Below are 9,522 nucleotides of genomic sequence, written 5' to 3' on the forward strand. Positions count from 1 at the left end.
GACATTAATCCACTGTCCCAAAGCCAGGTGGATTGAATTGCATGTTACCAGGGCAAGACAATAACATTAATTTTTTCTTACATTGGGATCATGGTTTATCTGCACTGCCCGTTCCTGCGACTGATAGATCCGAGAGGGAACTCGAAATCTGATGGGACGAAAGAACTGGTTTGGCACTCGAAACCTGTTTGGCAGCATTACATTATTTTTTTTAAACAGGCAGACGGACTCGCAGTAGGCCTAAAACATAATGACGTCACGCTTTGGCCACGTGCGGTTTCCTATGAGGGCTCGATGGATCTCGCCCCACCTCACTACCCTTTGCATGTTTGAAGTAGGGCCATAGGGCTATATATCATACTGGAGCGCTGAACCAGGTATGGAGTGATGCCTGCTGGGCGCATCCATGTTTGTGCACAAACCTATGGAAAACTCAAACTTTTGTACGGCTATTTGCATATCTGAGTCTGTATTCGTAAACGATACGTCATCAAAACCGATACGCACAAAAACTAACACACAATCAGTAAATGAGCGCCTCAATTTGCTCTACGCAAACAACGCCCGCGTGTGTGCGCACGCGTTGCACATACGCACCACGACTTTTTAAATCGGATTTTAGCAGTACCCGATGCGCGTTGCATTTAGAGTACATAATTCGATATTCATTCTTTCTGATTTCGAAGGTTATACAAGCACGCAAAAAAATGAGAAGTTAGCGCTCTAGGTGAAGCTCAAGGGGTATGGCGGACACAACAGGAGGGCGCTGTTTGGTTTGGTTGTATTCTTTTTTATTTCTTCCATAGTATGGAATTCTATATCTGCCGTCGTCCTTCGTCCGTCACGCGTCGTCCGTTGTCCGTCGTCCGTCGCCTCTTACTTTTTCTTGTGCCCCAATTCTGCCATTTTCCAGTTCCATATATGCCATTTTCGTCGCCTGTCTCCTATCGTGCGTTGCGCCTGAGAATCCATCCAATTGTTTTTAGGGGAAAAACAATTTCCACAAAAATGTTTAGACTAACTTATCCGCAGTGCAATTCACTCTTGCCTACTGTAAAATCTGTCAGCCGATACAGACGGTCCATTTTTCCCTCTCTCTTTCACTTTGAAATCCACAAATACCTGACAGCAAATTGTTTTTGGCAATTGTGCTCTGGATAAGTAACTGTTTATTGGATGTCAGAGGGCAATTGGGTACCCCTCTACAGCATCCTTTCTGAAGTGTATTGTAGTATCAATTTATGTACATGTATTTATTAAATGTTTTATTATCGTATGTGATTATTATGCTGATGAAAATCTTGACATCTTGAATTATCACTTGGTTTAATTTTCAGAAAATATTGGTTTTTGTGGGTATGTATGCCATGATGGATAGGCCAATGACCACAGGTAGTCCAGCATGTCAGCACTATTTATGGGGCTAACAAAGTAACATCACTGTAAGGTTTCTGTGTGTGTACGTGCAACTCAAGTCATGTCTGATTTGGAGTATACAGAAGATCACACCGTAGGTATACCCGCTTACTAATAAAAGTGTTGGTACACAGGCTGATTCTCGCTCTAATAGCTTGTGCGTGTGACGTAGTCACTCAGTACTCTATATACACCGTGCATTTTGGGTATTATGCAGTTTGATCACGCGAAGGAGTCTTCAATACGTAATTGGTCAACAGAGGGCGTGTATTATGCCCATGATCACTAAAATGGCGGCGAGTTCAAGCAGTTTCGTGTATGTTGCTAGCTGAATGACAGGGCAATTGCCGAATTACCTGACGGAGTGGATGCAAATAATACGCAGAAGCAAATTCAGTATGTCGTGAGTAAACTAGAACTTACGTGAGGAACGGTGGTACAAGTTTAGACGAGGTAGAACTGCGATCCCTAGCAGAACTTGACCAGTACCTGTGGGGTTTTTACGGTGGGCTACGATAACGAAGAGACTGCGGCACATTGTACACTAAATAGCTAATGCGTGCAATTCAGTATGAGCTGCATCGTCATTTTCTAACATCCAGGGATATGGATATAACCAACCGTGGTACCTTCAAGGAGAGCAACAAGATCTACAAGGACACCAAGTTTGGAGAAGTCTATGTAATGGACCAAGAAGAAGCAGATGACAGAATGTATAACTGTAAGTACCTTAGGCCTATTTATATTCATATTTTATAAATGTTATCCTCCAATCATATGACAAAGATCTAATTAGATGTTATGTAAAACAAATAATGAATGTATTTCATTCTTGCAGTGGAAAGAATATTTCAATATTTCAAGATCCATTCAATGAGGCTCGTTGAATGGAACATTTCATCTTTCAATTCATGACAATATTCTTTCCATATTACACTCATAAACATTCATTATTGTTTATACCATTATGCAAGAACAACTTGGAACCTCGCAGACAGAACGCGTACACGTGATGGAAGCGGGTGCGCATTACATTGCAGCGTAATAAAACATCATGTTGCGCTGTTCTTGCGTAAACTTGGCATAGCATACAAGAATAGACCTGACACTTCTAGCTTTACTATATGATCTCTATGATTACTTCAAATTTATGCACCTCAAATAGCGCCCTCCTAGTGTGTCACCCGTGCTTTAAAAAGGAACATAGGGAAGCACACATGTGAACCAAGTATGATGTCATTACGCTGCAGGTTTATTGTTATTTTGCATGTGTTTAGGAGGAGGTATTGCTTGCTATCCATTCTTCAAACAACGGTTTCTCATGAATTTTTGGCGTTTGCCGTTTTTGGCGTATTGGACGTAAAGTGGTATTTATTCACATGCATATTTATTGTCTGCTGCCCTCATCGACCGATTTCAATATGTTTTTGCGAAGAGCTCAGGCGGAGACTAAAAAAGCACACAGAAAACGCCAATATTTGCTGATTAATGACATAAAAGAGGGGTTAATCCAACGTATTGTATATAATGCCGTTGAAAACTATCAAATAGAGTCAATTTTACCCTATATGGCGCACCCCCCTTTAAGTGGCGTACCGTCTGGTATAACTAAACTTGTTATAGAAAGAAATCATGCAGATTTTCTATTTTGCGACATTCGTAATCTCAATCAAAATATCAGCGGCACGTCGGCAGCGCAACATGCTGCCTCCCTCTAGGACTTCCCCTACAGATGAAAATCGGACAGTCCTTTAAAAAAGTTATTTTCCATTGCCACTCCTCCGAATCAAAATCGGATACTTCACCGATCATTGGGGCTAAAGAAAGAAAACGCTAGCAATTAGGATCAGTCGAGATTGTGGGTGAAACACCAAAGAAGATATTTCACGCAAGCCAGACAGCTTTGACCTATTACTCCTTATTTGCGCGCCAAACTACCGCCCTGTCTGTCAGCGAGGATTTCAGGTCAAATATTCGGCGCCTGCATGCGCTTCCGTTTTTGTCTTTCTTCCTTTTAACTTCGAAGTGGAGATATGTTATGGGGCCAAAATATTTCTTCGGGGAAAACGTGCTACACACCCCAGGTGGCCAGGAGAATCGGGGAGGACTGAAGCGACGTGGTTTAAAGGATCCACGCCGTAAAGTTTTTTCTTAAACTCGCTTGTTCTTTGCTTCTCTGTACTCTTCTTTTAGTTTAGGGAGTGGAGCGTTATGAAAAGTGGATTTTTTTAAACATTGAAAATTGTCCAAGCATTTCCATTCGAATGAAGGCGCTGTTGCTGGGATATTAATCAGGACTCGAGACAATAATCAGTTTCCATATTTTCATGTTCAAATTTTGAACCTCGAAAGATTTCTGAGGAAACTTTGCGCGCCTGCGTATTGAAATATACTTGCACAACGATAACTTGCCAATGAAGTTGAAGTTGCCAGCATCAAAATACTTTAAAAATAATAACAACAACAAAAACAGCATAATCATCATCATCATCATCATCATCATCATCATCATCATCATCATCATCATCAGCAGCAGCAGCAGCAGCAGCATCATCATCATCATCATCATCATCATCATCATCATCAGCAGCAGCAGCAGCAGCAGCAGCAGCAGCATCATCATCAGCAGCATCATCATCATCATCATCATCATCATCAGCAGCAGCAGCAGCATCATCATCAGCAGCAGCATCATCATCATCATCATCATCATCATCATCATCAGCAGCATCAGCAGCATCAGCATCATTATCATCATCATCAGCAGCAGCAGCAGCATCATCATCAGCAGCAGCATCATCATCAGCAGCGTCAGCATCGTTATCATCATCAGCAGCATCAGCAGCATCAGCATCATTAATTCTATGCATAAATCAGTCATTATTTCAGGTTCATTGCCTGGGATGATATTGCAGTTTTATTTATGAAAATGCAAATTTGAAATAACTTGAAAACAAGTCAGGCTCCAAAACACAAAAAATTGAAATAGCAAAACAAAATCTGTAACATTTTTTATACACGTCGCATGTAGACCAGAGCATTTAAATGAGGGTTCAAACAATTTGAAGTCAACTTTATAAGGGCCAGAATGAATTTGCTTGTCACGATGCCCTCGTTTAGGTAAACGATCAGAAGCTTTTTTATCCAAATACTGAGATGAGATAACCAATGTAAGTGCAAGTTCCGAGGCTCTCTAGGAAACGATCCCATAATGACTCTCTGTTGGGTGATCTAATTTTCTGGTCAGCTGATTTCCATCTACGCACCCTAACCTCTTTCTTATACAAGAAGACAGCAGTGATTTGGCACCAGTCCGGAACAGGAAATTAAAAAGCCAAATATTTCCAAAGAGATCAGTGTGGCTTGCACAAGCGATTACGTTAACCTCCATTATTGCCTGAATTAATTCAATTGCGTACTTCGAGTTAGGCCTCTATCCCGTTTTCACTGCGACTGTTCCATGGACCTATAATTTAAAATAATGGACAGTGGTCCTCTGTCGTTTGCATCTTTTGAGAAAACCTTATAAAAGGGGGGTTGTTGGTAAACCTATTATTGACGTATCTGTGTAAAGAAGCGGAAAGTCGTGGCATTCGTTGTCGGATCCCACAACATGAGTTTTGAAGCCACATTTCAGTTATTTCGTTATATGGTAAACACAAAACAGAACAGAGCTTTTAGTTTTGATGTATCACTCGGGCTAGCATCCCCGATGAAATTAGTTTGTGTTTGGAAATGTCGGAATTTCCTGTGAGAGTTGTAACGACTCAAGTCATTGACTTGACCTGAGTCCGACTCAAGTCCTAATATTTGACGGCTCGAATTGAGTCTCGATGGGTAAATGACTCGACTCAACTGGACTCGAGTCACTGCGAGCAAATGACTTGATTTGACTCGAGTCCCTGATCAGAAGACCTGGCTCGAGTAAAAGATAACACAACTCAAGTCCAAAAAATAAAAGTAAACGTCTTGGCAAAAAAAATTTCAAGTGATTTAAAGAGCCGGTTTTTAATATTCATGTCATGTATTATTATCCTCAAGAGTGACATGTGGCGTGACCAAATGTAGAAACCCAGAAATAGAAACTTTTTAAATGCCAAAAAATGACTTTCTCTCAGGTTTTTATTTGTTTTTTATTGTGTTCAAGTATTCGTGACTCAACTTGACTAGAGCTAAAAACTAGACTCAATTCGACTCGCCTTTTTGCCTAATAACTCGACTCGACTAAAATCACTAGGCTACGACTCGATTCAACTTGAGTCCAAAAATTAGTGACTCGTCACAAACCTGGTTCCTGTTCATGTATATCGTACAAAATTCTTTCAAAGGCCTCAGCTATAGAAACCGGCTCATGCCATTAATCTTTTCTATTATATTGGTTCACATTGAGGATTCGAAGAGTCCAAATTTCACCACTTCCTTTTTTGTTTTTAAATAAAACATAAGCCTTGAGCTTTTGAATTGCCACGTAAATACGTCTACCCTGATAAATCTCAAGATTGCCCACATTTAAAGGCGGATCTCAGATTTTAGTTGTATTAAAATGTGTGAGGCCTAAAACAGTCGTTTATACATCGCCAAGCGCATGAGAGCGTGCGTGCAGCGCTACTCCCTGCGCAGATAGATCAAGGATAAAGCCAAACGTGTATGTATAATGAAGTTTACCGCGCGGTATATCGCGTTCCCCTTGCGTGACTGATAATCAACCACCGACATAGAAAATAACCCAATCAGAAGGAAAGACAAATCAAGACGTAAATGTAAACATGCTGGTGTACTGCTGTTCAAGTCGGCTGAACTGTAATTGAAAAACAAACAAAAAAGCGAGAATTTCATTAAGGCCATTTTTTCAAGGTTTTTACTGATTGCTCTCTTGGAATGTTCTCATCCATTCCCAACAAATAACACTTTGTGCCAGCCACAGATTGAATTGATCTGATGGAGATCTATATCCCCCCATTAAGGTGGCGGGCTGTTATGATTTACGTGACCACCGTGTCTCCCTGTAGAATGTCCCGGGGACTTGGTGAGACCTGGCCCGGGTCGCCATTAACCGGTCGCCCTTCCTCTTCCGTTACCTCCCAGGTATTAATCCCTACGGCTTTTGGCAGTTCGAAGGATGGATATCGACCAGATGATAATGGACCCAAACAACACCAAGGGGCAAATTGTGCATCGGGCTTTCACTTAAGTTAAGAGTCTTGCCGTTAAAACATTCCACTTTAATACATTTTTTTCTTCCTTTTCCCGAGCTTTGATGTAGGAGTGATTAAGGCTAAAGCTCTGCCCCCAAGTGCCCATTGGCGTTTTACTCTACCGACGACGTATTGGCAAGTGGTTAAATTTCGCTTTTGGTAGAAGACAGCGAAGGGCGTTGCCTTCGAGGACGTGTAGACCGATGTTTTCAGGGGGAGGACAATAAATTTGGGATGTGGCTTTTCTGAGGGGCTTTTCACAAGTTTTGGGGGAGAATCGGCAATCATGAAATAAAATCTTTGGAAGGCGGTATGACCCCCGTTGCGTCCCCTCCCCCCCCACCACTGGCCGCTTGTCACTGCCAAAAATGGTGAGGGCGCACCGACGTCAAGTTGATAAATCATGAGAACTTGACAAGTCAAGTTTTAGAGTTGCCAAAGGCTGAGGGAGAGTTCATGATCACTCCTAAAACACTTGAGCTCATTGTATTACCAAAAATAATCAGGAGATTGACCAGTTGCACAGTGCACACCGTTGACGTTTTCATGTTGAAGCATTTACAGTTGCTATTTTAATCCAGTTCCCTCTTTTACTCTACGAGCACAGTCCGACTTCGATCAAGTAGAGCCCATTCACGCATGTAAATGTATGCCCCATTTCTGGATCTTCTTGTGCTCACAAGTGAACAGGAAAGAGCCGAGCCGACTGCTTGGTTCCCTCCCATATACGTTGCTATGTAGACAATTAGGCGACAGAGGAACCGCAAACGGTCTACCCTCCTCCCCCGGTATGCATGGAACAAGCTGGGATTATGCATGCGATGCGCCTAAAAGTGAAGTACATGTCAGCCTGTGGTCACGGACGTGTATAATAAAATCTGGACTCGCAATGCCCTTAATCAGCTTATAGAGTCATTGAATCCACTCGCAGCCATTTTACCGAGCCGAATACAAAGCTTTCCTGGTAATGCCCGCCTTTGTTCTTCCTGACGTCAATAGTAGGGAGCCAACCCACGCCTTTGTATTCGGCTCGGTAAAATGGCCGCTGGTTGGCTTCTTTTTCATACAAAGGCGTTGCAAGTCCAGGTTTTTTTTTACATACGTCCGTGCCTGTGGTGGGGCCCCACACCCCATGTCAAGTTGTGGTTGGGTAACAGAGCGCCCTCTCTCGCTCAAGCGGTGCGCATGTACGGAGCGAGAGTTTCGAGGACTGAAGAGGGGGTACGATTCACTTTGGGTTTGTTTGCACGAGAAATCATGAAACTTGTGATTTATTGCTGAAGAATGTATGTAGACTGAGCAAATTTGTTGCGATCTGAAGAAAATTGCGCTGGACCAGAATTTAGTGCATGTGTGTGTGCGTTGATGAAGTACATGTGGGTGTACGTACGCGTGTGCACACATAAATCATGCCGACCATCAATCGACAGGGAGCCAAAATCGAAATTGATAAAACTAATAGACAATTCACAATAGCTTAAACATAACATGATAAGCTTTGTTAAGCAAGTGTGGAAAAACCAGGAGAACAATTCAAAATTTAGATTTTAAAATACCCTTTTTTACGATCGGAAATTTAACGTACACAGACATCTTTCACCTCATTTTGTCCGAAATGTTACTTATGATTAACAACAAACACATCACAAAACGAAATATGAAGCTCAGTGATTATATTTCTCTGGTATAAAGTCAGCGCACTGACAATACGTAAGATCTTCACAGATGGATTTTGGTATTGTTTGTTGGCTGGTGTCGCCATGTTAAGAAATCAAACAGAAAGTTACCACGACTTTGCTGAATTATAGCACATTGCGCACAAACTAAGTGGAAGGGGTGAACATTCGTGCCCCCCAGGGTATATATGTAAAATCATGTTGAAATTGGACGATTTGGGAGTGTTAGGGCTATGAGATGCAAGCTAATAAAAGATACACATCTGTACAATGTAAAGAGCCCTCTAATGCAGTCGGTGTCCACCCCATTCGAATTTCCACAGCTGGGTCAAAATAGGATTTGACCAAACCCCTTTCCCACGAGGCAGCAAGGCGAATCCACGCTATTACCGTAGACATAGAACTACATGTAGAGAGAATAGTGCCAACTTCAGACTTTGGAGCTGAAATGGCTGTTCTGTGTGTGCAGCAATTGTGTATTAATTGTCCATATGCACTGACGCATGGTCCACCATATTGGTCCCAACATTTGAGACACCCATGTCACAACTCTAGCTCTGTCTGTAAACCACAGAATATAAAAAGGATAGATCGCCAGTCTTGGGCATACAACCGCGATTTTGAAAAGGGGCAAAACGATGGATGGCAGCACGTTCAGTGCACATTTCGCGCAACACACTGACAGTGCCTGTATTTGTTTACATGTCCCGAAATACGTTCATTTTTTTTGCTCTTTGGTACTGCTGTCTCTTATTTTTAAATGTTGCAAACACATCGTTTTGCATCTACATGGGCCAGATGAAGTAAACTGAGGATTTTTTCCAATCGAAAAACGGCTTCAGAATTTTGGGGCTGGAATTCTGCAACTCTGCGTAAATTCCGTTTACCGGGGACGATTTTGCCCATATTTTCGATTTTAGTCAGGAGCCGCGCATGTCACGGAATACTCCAGTAGTTTGAATAGGATCTGGTGGTCTATGCGTTTATATGTCTGAGCTATAAACAGCTCTGCTCGAACATTAATTAACACTTCCACCAAGCGACTGCCGGGTATTTGCGTCAAAATTTCGACAGAGGGCGCTCTTGGCGAATATTGGCCACCATTTGGCGTATTCATTTATAGAAGTTTCTTTTGCGGAGTCACCGTCACGGTCTTTCACTGGCAAACAACGGCTGGTATAGTCAGTGCCTTGTTAGGGCGGCCCAATTAAGATTTACAGGAAAAGGTAAAGTGA

Source organism: Acanthaster planci, linkage group LG13, assembly GCF_054643075.1.
Source record: "Acanthaster planci isolate LZ-2023a linkage group LG13, COTS_SCS, whole genome shotgun sequence".
NCBI classification, from domain to species: domain Eukaryota; kingdom Metazoa; phylum Echinodermata; class Asteroidea; order Valvatida; family Acanthasteridae; genus Acanthaster; species Acanthaster planci.